The 19723-nt window shown below is 51.1% G+C and overlaps 1 protein-coding gene and 1 long non-coding RNA gene across 2 annotated transcripts in view; one reads left to right on the plus strand and one right to left on the minus strand.

Moving 5' to 3' along the window:
- The window catches only part of KDM2A (lysine demethylase 2A), a 151712-nt gene that overhangs the window by 122113 nt on the left and 9876 nt on the right, over positions 1-19723 (minus strand). The window lies entirely within an intron of this gene.
- LOC119864263 lies at positions 1816-3923 on the plus strand. Its single transcript, XR_005373601.1, has 2 exons — positions 1816-3288; positions 3607-3923. It is a non-coding gene; the product is annotated as an uncharacterized LOC119864263 (long non-coding RNA).

Below are 19723 nucleotides of genomic sequence, written 5' to 3' on the forward strand. Positions count from 1 at the left end.
ATTCACAAATCCAGCTTACTAGAAGATAAATATAGAATCTGCAAGGTCTTCCTTTTTCTGAATCCACATTATTCCTCCTGAAGGGACCATATTTCTTTCTATATGCATTTAAGTTGCTCCTTAATACACCGGCATATAATTTGGCTGCTATTGATAAGAGAACAATGCCCCTAATTCCCAATACTGTCTCTTCATTCTCTAATGTGCTTCTGATGAAACCTGCCACCCACTGTCTCACGTTTGACTGGATCTCTGTATGACCATTAGCATCATCTACCACAAAATACATGCCAGTTTTTAACTACCTGCTGGGTCCTCAAGATTTAAAATATAAAACTTGGACCTTGACCTCAAGGAGCTTACAGTTTAAAGAGAAAAGAAAAAAAACCCAGCTACTTCAAAACTGTCATCCTGCATAGACGGACAACAGTATGGCGGGGCTGGAAGCAGAAGTAGAAGCACTTCCCACATACTTGAGGAGCTGCAGCAATACTTTTCTCTCTCCCAGAACTTCCTGATGCATTTACTTGGCGCTGCGCTAACTTCTTCCTAATAATCTGTGAGGCCCTCATCTATTAGGGGACATTAGCATTGAATCACAGAACCTTAGAGCTGGCATGGAGCTTGGAGGTCATTTAATCCAACCCGCTCATTTTAAAAACTGGCAGTCTGAAACCCAAAGATGTTAAACAGCTTAGCCAAGGTCATGCGGCTAGTTTAGTCATGAAATTGGAACTATAAACCATGTCTTCTGATAGCTGATTTTTCTACTACTACTCAAATTGATGGCATTTTTAATCATCAGATCAAACATCATTCATGTGTTCCCTCCCCAGAAAGAGCACCAGCCTGTGCAGGACACCGTACTTGGCACTGGGGTTGATTGCAACATGAATGTGCACAAGACCACGTTGTGTTGGGGGGGGGTTGTCAAATGACCATATAAATTATCCTCTAAACTGAGACCTTTTTAAAGAGTGAAAGGCTCTAATAATAACTATATGTACCTCAGGTATTAACTAGGACAGTGCCATCATGAACATCAAGTCTGTGCAGGATACATACATGGTCTGTACATGATACTGTGAGGGCACAAAAGTGGGAGGGGCCAATTCTGCTGTGGGGGGAGGGGTGCCCAGTCAGGGAGTCTTTTTGGAGGAGGTGATACTTGAAAGTTACTGGGGTTTGGGGACACCTGGGTGGCTCAGCGGTTGAGCATCTGCCTTTGGCCCAGGGCATGATCCTGGAATCCCTGGATCAAGTCCTACATCGGGCTCCTTGCATGGGGCCTGCTTCTCTCTATGCCTATGTCTCTGCCCCCCCCTCTCTCTCTCTGTGTCCTTCATGAGTAAATAAATAAAATCTTAAAAAAAAAAAAAAAAGCAAATGGGGTTTTGATGTTAACCAAGAAGACAATGGAGGAAGGACGTAGCAGGACAGCTAACAAAAGCTGAACCAAAAAAACAAAAAAAATTTTTTTAAAATGCTGAACCAGCAAAGTGGGGAAATTCTATCCTAGAGGACCTCTCCTACCATATTCAGCAAGCAGATGGGGCACAGTGACCCGCAGTCTCCCTTGGATCCCAGCAGGTGTTTGGTCATCGAGGCAGCAGATATTTACTGAGTATCTACTAGGTAGCAGGCACTGCTATAAGGCCCTGGGAATACCATGGACATGACAGGCAAGTGGCTGACCCAAGAGACAATGTGTTGTGTAGTCCTGCAGGGACCCTGGAAACGCACTGTCTGCATTCCCAGTCCAGCTGCATCGTGCAGCGAATATGTCACTTTGCTCAAGCCACAGAGCTCTTAGAGTTTCAGTTTCCTCATCTGTAAAATTGGGTGGGGTCCCTCCTCACAAGTGGCTAGAACACAGTAAGTGCTATACAAGTTTGTGAAATAAAACTGAGCTTACAGTTAATCAGTAGAACCACAGCAAATTATATATTAGGAAAACTCTATAAAGAAATTAGGAAGGCTTCTCTGAGGAGGTGACATTGGATTTAAGATCGCATAATCAAAAGGAACATTCCCGGGAAAGGTAACTGCTTGAGCAAAGGCCCTCGGTGGGAATAGGCATTCATGTACTCAGCAGCAGACCAGAGAGGCTGAGATGAAGAGTGGTATGAGTGGCCAGGCTGGGTCACACAGAGCTTGCCACAAGCTGGGAATATACTCTCGGGGCAGGGGCAGCCCATGGTGGTCACGGACGCAAGAACTCTCATGCAAAAGCAGAATGCTGGAGAGAGAAATTCAGGTGTTCTATCAGTTTGAAAGAATTTGAGGCTATGGCCTCAAGCAATAAATCTGGTATGGAGAGGAGAATGGAGAGGTAGAAGGCAACTCCACAGGATCTGGTGACACAGACTGAGTGGGAAGTGAGTCAGAGGGAGGGGTTACTGCTGTGCTTCTACCTCTGTTGTATTTGCTCTGCCACTCCCACCTGAAGTGGGGAATCCAGGAGAAGCAGGGGCAGGGCCAAGAGGATGGGGTGAGACTGGAGCTCAACCAGGGCTGGAATGGAGACGACTCTGCACCCAGACCATGGGCGGAAGAAGATGGCCCACAAAGTGGAGGAGACCAGAACTGAAGGGATAGGTCTAGGAGGACTGTGTCTGGCTCTTTGAAGTTGCTCGGTTATTGCTTCAAGAGAGAATCACTGTAGAAGTATCCAGCAAAGGAAGAGGAGCCCATGAAAACAGCTGAGAAGGAAAGACCAGAGAGGGAGAACCCAAAGAAGGAAAGTGGCATGGAAGAGAATGTCAAGCAGGAGGGAGGGATAAAGGGGAAAGATGCAGCTGGAAGCTGGCCCCTGGATGGGGAACCATTATGACATCACCTTTGACAATAGTGTTTGTGCAGATGGGGGTGGAGTCAGAATATGATGAGCCCAGCACAAATGGGAAGAAAAGGTGGCAAGGGTATACTCTTCCCTCTTGTGACTTGGCTGTGAAGACAAGAGAAAAGGAAGACAGGATTGGGGAGGCAAAGAGGGAGAAGTTGTGATGGGAAGGAAACAAGCTTGTGTGTGGCCTGCAAGGGGACAGTAGAGAGAGAGCTTTGAGATGGAACCTGGAAGTAAAGAAGGAATAGAGAAGGAGGTTCTTTGTGTGGAACAGCCAGCCAGGATGGCCTGGCCCTGAGATTAGGTCTAGCTGAGACAAGACACCTTCCTCTGACCCTGGAAAGGCTGCACAGAGATTATTTGGAGGATGTGGGGGCAAGAAATTGATGCAGGTTACACCTGGAAACCCCTGGAATTGTCTTGGGAATGGAGAAGGCGGTGTGGTAGGTGTTAGAACTCCAATTCCTTTCTTTCTGACAGAAGCCATGTCTCACCACTCTTAACTGCCTTAGAGGCAGAAGGGGGTGGATCTGGGAAGCGGTAGGGTGCTTGCAGGAGGCCTATCTCCTGTGACCACTAGTCATGCCAGAGGTTGGTGAGGAAGGAGAGTTTGGGAGAGTCCAAAGCAGACCACGATGGCCTAGCAAACCAATAAACAGGTGTTTTTGCCTCCCTTGGGCTCAGCTCTCCTCTCCCACCATTGCCCTTGGACTTTTTTGCAAGGCATGGCTCTCAGCCCTTAGCTCTTCCTTCCCTCCCAGTCTTCATTTGGTCTCCTAACTTCAAGTATCATCTAGAGGGAATTGACTCCTATGGCTCCTACAACCCTGACCTTCCTGGACTGCTTGGCTGGCAGCTTCACTGTTGGCACTTCCCCTGCACGCTCTCATGAGGAAAGAGGTCTCCTGCATGATCCTCCCCTCCAAACTGGCTCCCTCCTCCCTGGGCTCTCCTCTGCCCCTGGACATGCACACCAGGCCTTCCCTGCTGCCCCCTGTGGATTCCCAAAGTGCTGTAAACCACTCACCTGGTTTGGCATTTACTGCATAATCTTTTGGGTTTTAAAAATCTCCATTGAGTATGTCTCATTCTCTTTCCTGGGGATAAGCCCCCTGAAGACTGGGGCTTACGTATGCTGGTTTCCTCCACTGTGTCCAGAATCAGTCTCGAAAACAGCCATCTCCTTATTGATGCTGGTGAAGGTAATGAATGTGAGAGTAGGACGCTGTATAGGGGCAGACAGCACAGGTACCAACTAGAGGGCTTGCCAGGGAAGAGGTGGAATTTGTAAAATAACTGTCAGAGGAGAACATCACAGACACCAAATATTTGCATCAGAGTGAAGACTCAAACGGGATGAAATGATGGAAGAGGCCTTCGAGTGACTTTGTCAGGAAGGCCCAGCCAGCAGGGCAGGGGGTGGCGATGGAAGAGAAACAGGAGGCAAGGGTCCTGAGGAGGAGCTGCTGGTGAGTTTAGCCCAGGATGGATGCTGGCAGCCACAAGAAGCACTAGAAAGGGTGGTGTCCTATACTCAAGGCAAGAGATAGGGCAAGCATCAGGCACCAGTGCTGGGCACCAGGTCAGCAGTCGCCAGAGGCTGATAATGGGGAGGGTTGGCGGCCACGCAGTAGACTGAGGCAGTGATGGAGGAATGAGAAGAGGAGTGGAAACTAGGCAGAGAAAGACCAGTATGTGGCAGAGGGCATGGAATGAGGAGGGTGGCAGTGACTAATATAGTCTAAGCTTCACCCTGAGAGTGGGAGTAAAAGCATGAAGAGAGGCTGATGAATACTGCATTTTTTGGTGGTCCTCATCCAACTCTACTCAAAAGGGTTCGAGAGGGGATGCCTGGGTGGCTCAGCAGTTTAAGCGCCTGCCTTCGGCCCAGCGTGTGATCCTGGAGACCTGGGATGGAGTCCCACATCGGGCTCCCTGCGTGGAGCCTGCTTCTCCCTCTGCCTGTGTCTCCGCCTCTCTCTCTGTGTCTCTCATGAATAAATAAAATCTTAAAAAAAAAAAAAAGGGTTCGAGAGGCCTCATGTGTGGTCTCAAGGGAGAGTATGGTGTCTTCCTTCTGTGGAAGTTGAAGGGGCCAGCCCTCCTCCACCTCATCTGATGCAGTCTTGGCGGATGGTGTGTGTGCGTGTGCGTGTGCGTGTGTGTGTGTGTGTGTGGCTTGTGACTTAGGTTTGACCCAGCAGATTCTTTCAGGATGTTGCTCCTGAGCCAGGCGAAGCTCCCTGGCTTCCCACCAACCCATACGTGTTTCTTCAGCCCCCAGTGAGTTCTGAGAGCCACCTCCACCAGCATACGCGCACACACACACACACACACACACACACACTGCAATTACATTACTCTCTGCTTTGGTTAGCTGGAGTTTGTATCTCTTGCTTGTGACCAAGAACTCCGACTAAATCTGAGAGTCCAATCCTGTTGACTAAAGGTTGATAATGTTGTCAGATTCCTCTGTGGATGTGGAGTCCAAAGCATAATTCAGAAAAACCACAGGTTGGTTCACCGTTTTAGTTTCCTATGTGCCAGATACTGTGTGCTAGGTTAGGTACGGGGGATAGAAGGACAAGTGTGATAGGTTTCTGGTCTTAAGGGTAATTAAGTGAGCATTTCCTAGTCTGAGTTTATCTGGAAGCAAAACCCAAACCAAGGATTCAAATGTAAGTAGTTTATGTGGGTAGTGGTCCTAGAAGTCCTGATAGGAAAGTCAGAACATAAGACAAGGAAGAGAAGGCGGCTAGCCAAAGGTGCATCATCAAGCAAGATATGACAGTGGGTCACAGGAGCCTGGCTGGGGCCTCTGAGACACAGCAGAGAACAGGCCTCAAAGCTTCATTGACCCACCAGCAGCCGTCTGTCATTGGTTGACATGGCCTCCAGAGACCATGAGCTCCCCAGCACTTTCATATCTTCCGTATGTGCAGAGTTAGCAGCTGAAGTAGCCCTCGGGCAGAGACAGAATGTGGGCAGCTGAGGAGCCATGGGCAGGCTAGCGCAGAACCTTCTGGCCTCGGGGCCGTGGATTGCAGTGGAGGGAGAGTTCTCTGGGTTCTCTGAGAGAGCTGTGACAGGGACGGCAGGCATCAGAGGAGAGCAGTCAGTTTCTGAGAGAGAAAACATCCTTAGACTTGCATGATGTTCTTCACTCAGGCTTTTTAGGCATGATGGGTTTTGAATTTGAACTGGTAGCTGTGGTAAAGGAAGTCCATCTGGAAAAAGAACCTGCTATGCCATGGTCCCCACCCCAGGAGGAGCCAGCCTGAGCGTGGACAGCCTGGTTGGCTTAGAAAGCAGGGAGGAATGAGGCAAGGAGAGTGGAGGCCTGCCAGGTAGCAGCATCTCACAGGCCTCCCCAGCCTTCAGTGGCTGCCAGAGATGCCCTAAGAACTTTTATTGGGGTGCCTGGCTGGCTCTGTTGGTAGAGCATGTGACTTTTGATCTCCGGGTCATGAGTTCAAGCCCCACACTGGGTGTAGAGATTGCTTAGATAAATAGGTTGAAAAACAATACAGGTGAAGTCGTGTTCCTGCTCTTTTTTTTTTTTTTTTAAGATTTTATTTATTTGAGAGAGAGTGAGTGAGAGAGAGAATACAAGCAGGGGGAGCAGCAAAGGGAGAAGCAGGCTCCCCACTGAGCAGGGAGCCAGATGTGGCTAGATCCCAGGACCTGGGAAACTCTCAGAGGGCTGCTGGCTGCTCAGATGGCTGCAGAGGGCTTCTCCCAGGAAAGTGAACTTGATGGCCAGGCCTGAGTGAGTGCATGAACATAGTGGGGAAGAAATTTCCCTGCACAGCAGACAGGGGGAGGGGGGGCACTGCAAGGTAGAAGAAGGACTGGCCCTGCTGCCTGCCAAGATGGGAGTCACTGTGTCAGGTGCTGGAGAGCACTAGGTTTACAAAGGGTGAGGAAGACTTGGCCCTTTCTCTCAAACAGTATCACAGTCCAGTGGAGGTGATCAAAGAGCCACAATAAATGATGGAGGGAGATGACAGCTGCTGTGGCTGGGCGTGACAGCAGCCTGGGAATGGAGGAGGACATGGGAAGCATGTCATGGCCTGATCCTGCCATGGAAAGGATCCTCCCGTATCCTTACCGCCCGTATCCACACACACCTCCCTCCTGCCTGCTGGCTCCAACTCACTCAGCACCCAGGCCCAGGCCACTTGCCTCCTCCATGGCCAGCAGTCAGGCCTGCCCATGACTCATGCCCCTTCCTCTCTCCTTGCAAGGTTCAGCAGGTTCTGGTTAACACAAATGAGCTGCAGTGCTAGAATCATCAGCCAGAAAATACCCCATGTCCATTGTCCTCTTTGACCTATGTTTACATAAGGACATTGAGTTTCAGGCAGCAGCTGGCAGCGATGTGTTCTCAGGGGCCCAGATGGGGCCTGGGGGCTCATAGTCTTGTGACAAGTCTGAAGACAGCGATCCTCTTGGACGAAGCCCTGAGCCATCACAGCTCAGCTGTGCCTGGGTGACGCTGTGGCTCTTCGGGTACTGTGGTGATGCACCAGATAAAGAGCTGCTCCTCTCAGGGTGCCTGCCCTTCTGGAGGTACTTTGGAGTGCACAATTCAAGCTTTATTTCGTCTTGAGGTTCCCAAAGGTGGGCTTGTCAAGTGTGTTAAATTGAAGTTCTGTTCACTTCTGAGAGTCCAAGGCTAAGGTGCCTTTTCTTTCTTCCTTCCTTCCTTTCTTTCTTTCTTTCTTCTTTTTCTTTCTTCTTTTTCTTTCTTTCTTTCTGATTTTTTTTTTTTGTTTTTAAGCAATCTCTATACCCAAAGTGAGGCTTGAACTCACAAGCCCAAGATCAAGAGTCACGTGCTCCACATACTGAGCCAGCCAGGCACCCCTAAGGTGCCTTTTCTGTATTCCCCTCGGCAGTTGTGGCCAGGTGGGCTGGGTTTGTGCAGGGGCTGCAGCCAAGGGCAGACAGCAGAGGGAGGCCCTGCTTCAGGAAGGCTACTACATGCTCAGAGGTACAGCAATGCCCAGTCTCCCTTGGGTCCCAGTAGGCTCCCACTTGGAGATCCTACTGGGGCAGAAGCTGGCCTCCCAGGGCAAGAGAGGAGGGAGTTGTGGCAGGCAGGGTGGCCAAGTCTGCAGGAGTCAGGGCAGCCTGTGGGACTAGGACAGAACCTCTCGTAAAAAATGGATACATGACTGTGGGGCCAGGGTTCCTTCCCAAGGGGAGATCTGTCCTGGGGCTTGCCCCCAGCTCTGAGTGATGCTGACGTCCTAGGTGTCAGGTGTGTACTTGGTGGGAGCTGACAGAGCAACTTTAGGGGAAGGGAGCCAGGCTGGGGGCACGAGCTGGGCCTTTCTTTGCTCCTTAGGTGAAGAGTCTCAATCCTGACCCTGACTAGTTTTCAACCTGAATATACACTTGGGCATCCTCCATCCTGCCTGTGGTTCTTGTTCTGCCCTGCTCTACTCTCAGCCCAGATGCAAAAATTCTCCAGGGTCCCCCTGCCTGGCTCAGCTCAACCTGAAATTCTTCCCTTACCACCGCAACCCTCCATTCCAGGGCCCAGTCCCATGCACAGGTGACCACAGGCTACTGCCCTTGTGAGGCTGCACCGAGTAAAACTGCGACCAAAGGCTTAGAGGGGCTCGGGCCTACTGAGTGCAGGCGTTTAGGGCCCCTGCTGACCAGTGGACAGCTGTGCTTTGTGCCCCAGCTGCTCAGCCTCCCTGACACAGGCCCTGCAGTCTCCACCCCTCCCGGCAGGCTTTTATTTTATTTTAAGATTTTATTTATTTCTGAGAGACACAGAGAGAGTCAGAGACACAGGCAGAGGAAGAGAAGTAGGCTCCATGCAGGAAGCCTGATGTGGGACTCGATCCCGGGGCTCCAGGATCACACCCTGGGCCAAAGGTGGTGCTAAACCGCTGACCCACCCAGACATCCCCAGGCAGGGTTTTATTATTTTTTTATTCTTTTAAAAGGGTTTTATTTATTCATGAGAGACACACAGAAAGAGAGGGGCAGAGACACAGGCAGAGGGAGAAGCAGGCTCTATGCAGGGAGCCCAATGTGGGACTCGATCCTGGGTCTCCAGGATCACACCCTGGGCTGAAGGCGGCGCTAAACCACTGAACCACCAGGGCTGCCCCCCAGGCAGGGTTTTTTTTTTTTAATTTTTATTTATTTATTTATGATAGTCACAGAGAGAGAGAGAGAGAGAGAGGCAGAGACACAGGCAGAGGGAGAAGCAGGCTCCATGCACCGGGAGCCCGACGTGGGACTCAATCCTGGGTCTCCAGGATCGCGCCCTGGGCCAAAGGCAGGCGCCAAACCGCTGCGCCACCCAGGGATCCCCAGGCAGGATTTTAATACCTGCCCTAATCCTTTCTGCTGACGGGGCCAGCAGAGGGGTGGAAAGAGGAGCCAGTGAGCTTGGACGGGCCCTGGGAGCTGTTCTGCCCACAGCCCAAAGACCTTAGGAGGGCTGTCCTGGGTCCTGACAACTAGGGGTCTTTAGGGCTGGCTGTCAGCTCAGGGGTGGGATCAGGCCCTGGGGCTCCGAATTGAGTTTGTCTGGGACAAAGTACTTAGATCTGGTTTGAAACGGAATGATTGACTGCTGTGTCCTGGCTTCCCCAGACTCCTGGGGTCAGGGAACTTGGGCTTGGGCAGATACGTCTGGTCTGAGAGTGAAACCGTGTGAGCAAGCCCATTAGGGGCTGTTTACATTTCTATTGTCAGCAGCCAGCTTCTGTTTGTTTAACCCTCAGGAGGTCTCCCCTGGCTCTTTCAGGTCTCTGCTTCAGTTTGGAACTTGAATTTCACAAGTCAGCGTGAATTGCACCCATTTATCTGTCCTGGCCTGGAGGTGGGACACTTCAAGCTTAGATAGCCCACCAGCATTTAATGAGCATTAAAGGCCTCAGAGGGAGGCCCTGGGGGGATGTCGCTAAACCCCTGCGACTTTGTCATCTAGACACCAGTCGTGGCACAGAGGGTTCCAGCTCTGACAGCGTCTTTAGAGGCTCTCAGCTGAAAGACCATGAGGCCCTCACCCCAGCACCCATAATAGGATGTCCAATCAATACAAGATTTCTGGGGATCCCTGGGTGGCTCAATGGTTTAGTGCCCGCCTTTGGCCCAAGGCGTGATCCTGGAGACCTGGGATCGAGTCCCATGTCGGGCTCCCTGCATGGAGCCTGCTTCTTCCTCTGCTTGTGTTTCTTCCTCTCTCTTTGTGTCTCTCATGAATGATTAAATAAAATCTTTAAAAAAAAATACAAGATTTCTCCTGGTGACTACTTGGATTAATTTTGTAAATGTTTTTTTTTTCCTAAAAGATTTTATTTATTTGAGAGAGAGAATGAGAGAGAGAGAGAGAGAGACAGAGAGAGAATGAGTGGGGCGGGGGGGGGGGGGGGGGAGGAACAAAGGGAGAGGAACAAGCATATTCCCCGCTGAGCAGGGAGCAGGGAGCCCGATGTGGGACTCGGTGGGACTTGATCCCAGGACCACAAGATCATGCCCTGAGCCAAAGGCAGATGCTCAACTGCTGGCCACCAGGCATCCCAGCCTGGTACATTTGTTACAATGTAATGAACCAATGTTTTGTTTTAGTTTGTTTTTTTTTAAGTAGGCTTCATACCCAACATGGGGCATGAACTCATGACCTTGAGAGTCCCTCTCTACTGACTGAGCCAACCAGACAATCCTAGTAATGAATGAATATTGATACGTTATTATTTTTTTAGATTTTGTTTATTCATGAGAGACGCAGAGAGAGAGAGAGAGAGGCAAAGACATAGGCAGACAGAGAAGCAGGCTCCCTGCAGGAAGCCCGATGTGGGACTCAATCATGGGACTCCAGGATCACACCCTGGGCTGGAAGGCAGATGCTTAGGTGTCCCTGAATATTGATACATTATTTTTAAAAAGATTTATTTATTTTTATTTATGATAGACACATAGCGAGAGAGAAAGAGGCAGAGACACAGGCAGAGGGAGAAGCAGGCTCCATGCAGGGAGCCCGATGTGGGACTCGATCCCGGGACTCCAGGATCGAGCCCTGGGCCAAAGGCAGGCGCCAAACCACTGAGCCACCCAGGGATCCCCATTGATACATTATTAATTGAAGTCCATACCTTATGTAGATTTCCTTACTTTTTACCTAATGACCTTTTCTGTGCCAGGATCCCATCCAGGACACGACATTGTATTTGGCAGTCACGTCTCATTAGGCTCCTCTGGGCTGTGATAGTTTCTTAGATTTCACTTGTTTTTGATGACCTTGTCAGTTTTGAGGAGGACCTGACAGGTAGTTCGTAGAATGTCCCTCAGGTGGAGTTTGTCCAATGTTTTTCTCCTAATTAAATAGGGGCTCAGTTGGTGAAACATGTGGACTCAATCTTGGGGTTGTGGGTTTGAGTCCCACATTGGGTGTAGAGATTACTTTAAAAATATATTTTTTGGGGATCCCTGTGTCTCTGTGTCTATCATAAATAAAAATAAATAAATAAATCCTAAAAAAATAAAAATATATTTTTTAATTTAAAAAAATTTTTTAAAAAGATTTATTTATTCATGAGAAAGACAGACTGAGAAAGAGGCAGAGACACAGGCAGAGGGAGAAGCAGGCTCCCCGCAGGGAGCCTGATGCAGGTCTCGAATCCGGGACTCCAGGATAATGACCTGAGCTGAAGGCAGGCGCCCAACCGCTGAGCCACCCAGGCGTCCCTATTTTTTAAAAAATAAAATAAAAGGGGTGCCTGGGTGGCTCAGTTGGTTTTCTGCCTTTGGCTCAGGTCATGATTCCAGGATCCTGGGATGGAGCCGTGTGTCAGGTTCCCTGGTCAGCGCAGATTCTGCTTCTCCCTCTACCTCTGACCCTCCCTGCTGCTTGTGCTCTCACTTTGTCAATTAAGTAAATAAAATCTTTAAAAAGGAGGGGGGATGCCTGGGTGGCTCAGCGGTTGAGTATCTGCCTTCGGCTCAGGGTGTGATCTCAGGTTCTGGGGATCGAGTTCCACGTCGGGCTCCTCGCAGGAAGCCTGCTTCTCCTTCTGCTTGTGTCTCTGTCTCTCTGTGTCTCTTACGAATAAATATATAACCTCTTAAAAAAAACAAAATAAAAAATAAATGAGGGCTATGGGTATAGAGGAGGAAGATCTCAAAGGTAAAGCACTTTGATTAATTTCTAATATAAAAATCAAATTATTCCAAAATTGTTCTTTTTTTTCTCCCCTCTCTCTGTCTCTGCCTTCTCTCCTATCTTCACCTTTTCTTTTTCTTCTGCGGTACACCTGCCTTGCCTGCCTCAAACACTTCCTCCATCTCTTTGCTGGGTGGTGAACTGGATGTGGCCATCTGAACTGAGGAGTTGAGGGGCGGGCAGGGTGCTCAGCGGGCCAGGGTGTGTGTGGAGGGAACACCTGGAAGGTCTTTGGGGGCAGGAAGGGCCAGTGAGGTGTAGCGATTGAGACATGGATTTCCTGGGTTCAAATCTCAGGGGGTCTTATCCTTTCTGCATCTGTGTTAAGAGCACCCACCTTGATAGGGTCATTGGGAATATTAATTGAGCTGGTAGTGAATAGATCCACTAAAGCAGGTGCTTGAGGTGAGTCCTAAGAGGTTCCGCCTGACTGGAGTGGTGGGAGGTGAGGAACAACACTCCCTTCCATCTCCTCCCCTGCCCCCAAAGGCCCTTTAGCAGCCCCTGCAAGGTCTGCAGCAGAAGTGCCCTCCAGGCTGGCTCTTTGCTTCAGGGCCATCACTAAGGACAGAGTGGCCTCCCTAGAACACCCACTACGCTCCCATCTGCGGGGCACTCATGAGGTGCTGTGTTAAGTCCTCCCATACAAGATCTATTGCAACCATCAAGGTGGAGCGCCAAGGGAGGTACTATCACCACTTTACAGAGCAGGAAGCCAAGACCCCACTCACTGATCTTAATCTGATAATAAATCAATGTGTCTGAAACCAAAAATGTCAGGGAGAAAGCCAGAATTTTTCCTTCTCTAAAACCTTTCTTCTCTAGTTTACTGATTCCTAGACTCCCTTTAACAATTCCAAATAAGGGGCACCTGGGCCATTGGGTGGTCCAGCTTCCAGAGAGGAAGGAGTGCTGTCTCCCCGTAAAGCTGCACACAGAATCAAGAAACCGGGTGTGTGTGGGGGGGCAGTCCAGGGACTGGGCTGGGTGGTGCTCAGGAAAGGATGGTAGAGTGCATGAATGAATACGCAAGCAAAACAAACAAATACAACAACTTCAGGAAACAGAAAAACTAGTTAGGGAGGAGATCCCAGGAAGCAGGAGGAGGAAGTGGGGACAGCGAGACCAGAAAGAGAAGCTTTTCATGATGTGTCCCGCAAATCACCACTGGGACCACGGGGGCATTTACATCCTCCCCTGCACCCAGTGGTCAGGGTGGTCCCGGGCCCGGGCTAGGGGCAGAAATAAAGGTGAGGTGAATGGGAAGTTGCGCACCATGAATCCAGGCACAAGGTCCGGGACAACAGTGTCTAACACTCTTTTCTATTTAGGGGTGGGGAATTGAAAAGAGTTGGAGAGCCCTGGGTGTCTGAGGTTGAGGGATGGGCCAGCGGGGAGCCCTGCCCTGTGGAGGCAGCCCTTTGTCACATGATAAAGTGCTTTCATCAGGTGGGTGGGAGCATTGGAAGAAGACAGCCTCCACTCCACTGACCTTTCCCAGCACCCTCCCACCTCCATCACAGGGTCTGGGGCTCCACCTGGGGTCATTCTCCAGCAGGAAGGATGCCAAGGCCCGCCAGATACTCCCCTTCCTCCCTTCCCTCCTCCCACCAGACCCCCCAGGATACTCTGGTCACGTGGGGCACGCCCCCCCCAGTGCCAGCCCACAGTGCCTTCCTTTCTGGGAGCGCTCCCTTGGGGTTCCTTGAAGTTCTGAAGTATTTTGATCATTTCCGACAACTATGTTATAAATTCTAGGGTAGGGTCAAGGGAGAGGAAGTCAGGGGCCGAGACCCCGTCTGCTTCCCCAGGTGTAGCACAGAGGAAATTAAGCAAGCCTGGGCTACGTGGCCCCATAAAAAATGCTTCGGTGGATGGCCTTCTTTGATCTCACTCCAGCCCACACGCTTGACCGTAATCCTGTGAAGCATAAGTGCTGGGCTGGGAGCCTAAGCCTAGATTCTGACGCTAGAACCCTAGCATGATTTTCACTTTAAGTCCACCCAGATTTACTGAATGGTCAAGTCACCTGGCCACTCTGAGCCTACTTTTTCTTCCATAAAATGTTGGAATGGGCATAGTTAGTGGGTGGTGGCTGCTGGGAGTAAGGTGGTGCCCCACAGTGCCCCAGGTGGGGGCGATGGGACAGGTGTCCACTCCTGGGCCTCCTGCCAGCCTCCCCTGTCCAGGGGAAAGGCATCTCTTCTTGGACCCTGCTGCCCTCTGCTGGTCGAGGTCCAGCCTCCTGCCCAATGCCCAGGGGAGCTAAGGAGCCTGGGCTGGGAGTCCCTCCCTGTGTCCAGGAGCCCTGCTCTAATATTCACTGCTTTTTAAAAAAATATTTTATTTATTTATTTGAGAGAGAGAAAGAATACAAACCAGGGGTAGAGCCAGAGAGAGAAGCAGGCTCTCCACTGAGTAGGGGGCCCGATGTGGGACTTGGTCGTAGGACCATGATATCATGACCTGAGCCAAGGGCAGATAGATGCTCAACAAACTGAGCCACCCAGGCGCCCCAAACATTCACTGCTTTTGGTGCAACTCTTTAGCTTTCTGCAACTGTTTCCTCTTCTCTGAAGTGAGGATGTGCAGAATGTCACCTATGGTACCTGGCCAGACAGCACTCTGTGATGCTTTTCTGGTGGGCAGATAGGAGCACGCATCCTAGAACAACTGTTTCAGATTTGTGGGTGGGAAGGAGAACTCTTTGTGTGTGTCTGTCATTCAACAACATCCCCACCCCAACCCCAGCTCCCCTCCTGTTTATCTCAATGGCAGAAGCAGGCTGCAAGTGAATGTCAGATGTTCCCTCCCCCACTGGTTGTGTCCACACTGGAACTCCCAAGGAGGATGGAGTATGGTGGCTTGGAAGGCAAGGACCAAATTCTGCTCATTCCCACCCCCAGACCCCACTTGGTGTTCAGTATCTAGAACAGGGACCCCACAGGGTAGACAGCCAATATGTATTTCCTAATCAAACACATTGAGTGTCTGCCCTGTGATCGGCACTGGACCAGGCTTGGTGTCTCCACTGCTGAGCCCCCCAGGAAATTCCAGCCCATCCTCCTGCCTTCCCTTGGAGGATGGCCAAATCCAATCTGCTAAGGGAAGCATTTTGTTGGAGATCAAGCCCTAGAACGTGGGGTGGCCAGTCAGCTGTCCCACTCCTTGTGGGTCTCGCTACCCCTCTGCTCTCAGGCTTCGTTGCTTCCCTCTCCAGTGGCTTGGAGATGACTTCCTGGGGGCCATGAATTCTCATCCTCCAAAGGAAAGGCCCCCAGGAGCCGAAGGAGGCCAGAGAAAACCAAGAAAGTGGCCCAGAGTCGGGTGATCTGGCCACCCTCCTCCCCCCCCCCCCCCCCCCCCCCCCCCCCCCCGCCCCGGCACCCAGACGTGGGACTCAGGGCACCGCACAGGCGGAGCGAGAGAGGGAAGCTTCGTGACTCACTGAGTGTGCCGCACCCTCCCGCCCAAGGATGCCAGGGAGTGGCCTGTTCTGGAGGAGGTGACTCGGGGTCCCCACCCCCCTTGCCTTCCCAGCAGACAACCCCAAGGCTGATGGAGGCGGTATGGAGAAATGAAGACACTGTGGTCTGTGGTTTCTGGCCCCTGCTGGCCTCTGGGCTGTGTCTTCCCCTGGCTCCCACTAGTCTGGCCCCCGCCCTGCCCGGAGAGGGTGTAGGGAATTGAAAGAGGGGGGCTTAGCAGCTGAGGAGGAGGAGAACAGCCCATAATAACAACCCTGTCTTCAGCCAGGCATCTGCAAGGGCTGCCACTCACTGTGTCCTCCTGGGACACCTGGGATGGCCGTGCCTTCTCCCAGGGTCACCACCCACCGGGCAAGGGGCTCGCCTTCTCCAAGTTTCTCACGCAGGGGTGGGGCCTGCATTCTTCCCTCACCTTCAGCATCCCCACCCTTCCCTCGGTCAGTCCACCATGCCACCGCCTGGGCTTCGCGGCCAGAAGTCACCCAGCCTTGACCTGTGCGGGCTTGTTTCTCTGTCGTGTCTGGATGCCTGCAGCAGCCGAACTGGTCTCCGACTCCCACCCCTGCTCTTCCAGCCATCCATCCTGCCTGGCCCACCACCAGACTGTCGTCTTAAGGAGCCCAATCCAGCTGTTTGCACAGCAGGGAAGCAAAGCCCAGTTCCTTGGCCAAGGGGCTGTGCAAAGACAACGGACCCTATGGGGTGCTTGCTTGATGGGGTCCACAGACTTCCTGGGCAATGAACGAATGTGGCGTCCAAGCTGGATTCTGAAGGATCTAGGGATGGAGGAGGATTTGAACTGGCAGTGATGGGGAGGAAGGGCATGACGAGGTGGGCCAAGAGCCTGAGCAAAGGATTGGAGGCTAGGACTGGTCTGCGGTACTCCCCGGTGTGGCTGGGCATCAGGGGTCCGGGTGTGAGACAGGGCAGGGCAGGGTGGCTGCCAGGTACAGGAGAGCCCAAGTCCCCAGCTGGGGAAGCTGGACGACCTTCCCTGGGTTGAGAGGCGGCAGGAGGCTCAAGGTGATGTAATGAGACTGGATCAGTGCTTTGGAGCACGGCTGTGCCTGCGGGGATGAGGAGGAGGAAGGCGGGGAGTTGACGTGGTAACCCAGGCAGGACCTGGTGTGAACCTCAACTCATGCAATGTGTATCTCTCTAGTGCTTTCTATATGCTGGGCACTGTCTGAGTTACAGGGGATTTCAACAAACCTGGTCTGTGCTTTGGGGAGCTGGCAGTCCAGTGGGGAGACCCACAGGACCGTGCCACACGGTGACAAGCTCTTAAAGAAAGTAAAAGAGGGCAGCCACAGGCAGCGTGGGGCAGAGAGAAAGCACACGTGTATTCCTGACTCAGCTGCTCCCCTGCGGGGCACCATGAGGATGGGCATGTGCCCACTTCCCCCCTATTCAGTGGCCCCAGAAGCCCCTTCCCTGCACACCACTGTATCTTCCATCTTCCTACCCCCCATCTTGCTTCCCCTCAGCTCAGAGAGCAGTTCTTCTCTGACTTTGACCTCCTTGCATGCATCCTGGGTGAGATTCAGGGAGAGTTGAGTCAAACTTCAGTCCTCCTCTGGCCACGTGACCAGGAATCCTGTCCTTTAAGGCCTTCCACTGATTGGATGAGGCCCACCCACATGACACAGGGTCACCTGCTCCACTCAAAGCCTACTGATTCAAATGTCAATTACATTTACAAAATGCCTTTGAGGCAGCATCTAGGCTAGTGTTTGGCCAAACCACTGGGAAACATGACCTAATCAAGTTGACACACAAATTTAATCACTAAACCTGTTTATCTAATCTTCTCATTCCCGATAGAACACTCATAAGAAATAAAAGGCAAGGACTGGAACTTATTCCTCCCATTTGTCAGGTGAGAAGACAGAGACCCTCCCAGGACCAAGCACATCACTCCTCCTACCCTCTTGTTCATTCTGTCAGCCCCCTTGGCCCCACATCCCTTTGTCCTGCTTGCCTTGCAAGACTTGACACAGCATCTTGGGCTCTCAGGTCACCATGATGGGGCATATCATCCCCCATACTCACCCATGATCCTCTTCTATCCAGATACCTTGAAGCACAGGGGATTCCAGCAAACCCAGTCTGTGCTCTTGGGGAGCTGGTGATCCAGTGGGGAGATACACAGGACCATGACACATGGTGACAAGTGGTTGGGACCCCTCCTCTGTGCTTCTTCCAGGGTATTGCAAACACACCTGGCTTTGAGGGGCACAGACCATGGTTCCCTGTGTAATATCCCTAGCCCTTGTCATAGTGTGCGGCACACCAGAGAACTCCTGAGACACCAGGCTAAAGGAATAGATGACTCAGTCCCTGGTTATCTCAGGGAAGGAGCCCATGCCAGCACCTGTGTCTCCTGATCTCTTGTTCAGCATCTCACCCTCAAGTATAGGACATTCTGTCCAGCCCAGCTATTCTTCTTGCAAATCTGTCCCATGGTTCTTGCATCCTTCTTTCTGGCTGGCACTATACTAGGCACCTGACAAGTTTTTTGTCACTTCCTTCCTACAGCAGCCCTGTAGGATGGATATGATTGTCCCCATGTGCCAGATGGGATATTGAAGTTCGAAGACTGTAACTCTTAAAAAATCACATAGCTAAGGAAAATGGCAGCACTGACATCTGAACCCAGATCTGCTACTGACTCCAGAGATGCAACACTCAGTGCCAACAAGGCCAAGCCACATCCTCAATTAGGGGCCAGGGACAAAGAGATGAAGCAAACAAGGATCCTGAGTTCACGGAAGTTGAGATCTTGTGCAAGGAGTCACTGTGAAAAGCATCATAGCAACATTACTCTCAGGGCTCAAGGAATATATATTTGGGGAAATTAGCTGTCTGAGCTGGGCTTGGGGAGGGCAGAAAGGGAAGAATAGGGAACATCCTGGGCACAGTGTATGCTTGACAGGGAGGAGCAATCAGGCTAGAAATCTAGGCCAGGAAAAGTTATTTCCCATTCCTGAGCAGTTTATAGTAAAACCCTGGAGTGGAGCCTGTAACCCACACGGGGTTTCTGGAGCAGGCCAATAACATCATTTCACCTGTCTCAGTTCAGCTCTGTAACCCAAGGCATGAGCCCTCACCTGGCACAAGCAGTCTCTTCTTTGTGCTGTTTATCTTTGTCTTCTTTTCTTTAAATTTTTATTAAAGGTTTATTTTTAAGAAATCTCTACACTCAACATGGTGCTTAAACTCACAACCCTGAGATCAAAAGTCCCATGCTCTACCAATTGAGCCAGCCACGTGGCCTATGAAGTGGTCCCTCCCTTGAGCTGTTTTAACTTTAAGAGAGGGAGAGAGAGTGTGAGTGCATCTGCCAGTGAGTGGGAGCGGGGGAGGAGCAGAGGAGGAGGAGAGGGAGAGAATTTCCAGCAGATTCCGTGCTGAACATGGAGCCCGGTGCAGGGCTCAATCCCACCACCCTGAGACCATGGCTGGAGCCAAAACCAAGACTTGGATTTAACTGGCTGAGCCACCCAAGCATCCCTCCTTTGAGCTGTTTTTCTTTTCTTTTCTTGTTTTTAAGATTTTATTTATTTGAGAGAGATAAAGAGAGAGAGAGAGCATGAGTATGGGGAGGGGCAGATGGAGAGGGAGAGAATCTCAAGCAGACTTTCCACTTTCCTGACATGGGGCTCGATACCACAACCCTGAGATCATGACCTGAGCTGTAATCAAGAGTCAGATGCTCAACCAACTTAGCCACCCAGGTACCCTCTTACTTTTTTAAGACTTTATTTATTTGAGAGAGAGAGAGAGCACGAGAGAGCACAAGTATGAGTTGAGGGCAGGGGCAGAGGGAGAGGGAGAAGCAGACTCCTCCACTGAGCAGGGAGCCCTATGTGGGGCTCGATCCCAGGACCCTGGGATCATGACCTGAGCTGAAGGCAAATGCTTAACTGACTGAGCCAAAGATTTATTTATTTATTTGAGAGAGAAAGAGCATGTGTGCATGGGGGGGGGGGGGGCGGGGAGGAGGAGAAAAGGAGGGAGAGAAGCAGACTCCTCCATTGAGCCCAGAGCCCAATGTGGGCCCCGATCTCATCAGCCTGAGATCATGACCTGAGCCAAAATCAAGAGTTGGTCACTCAACTGACTGAGCCACTCAGGTGTCACCCTGGAACTTTTTTTTTCCTTTTCTTCTTTCTTTCTTTCCCCTTCCTTCCTTCC

The sequence above is a fragment of the Canis lupus genome, chromosome 18 (genome assembly GCF_011100685.1).
Source record: "Canis lupus familiaris isolate Mischka breed German Shepherd chromosome 18, alternate assembly UU_Cfam_GSD_1.0, whole genome shotgun sequence".
Classification (NCBI taxonomy): Eukaryota; Metazoa; Chordata; class Mammalia; order Carnivora; family Canidae; genus Canis; species Canis lupus.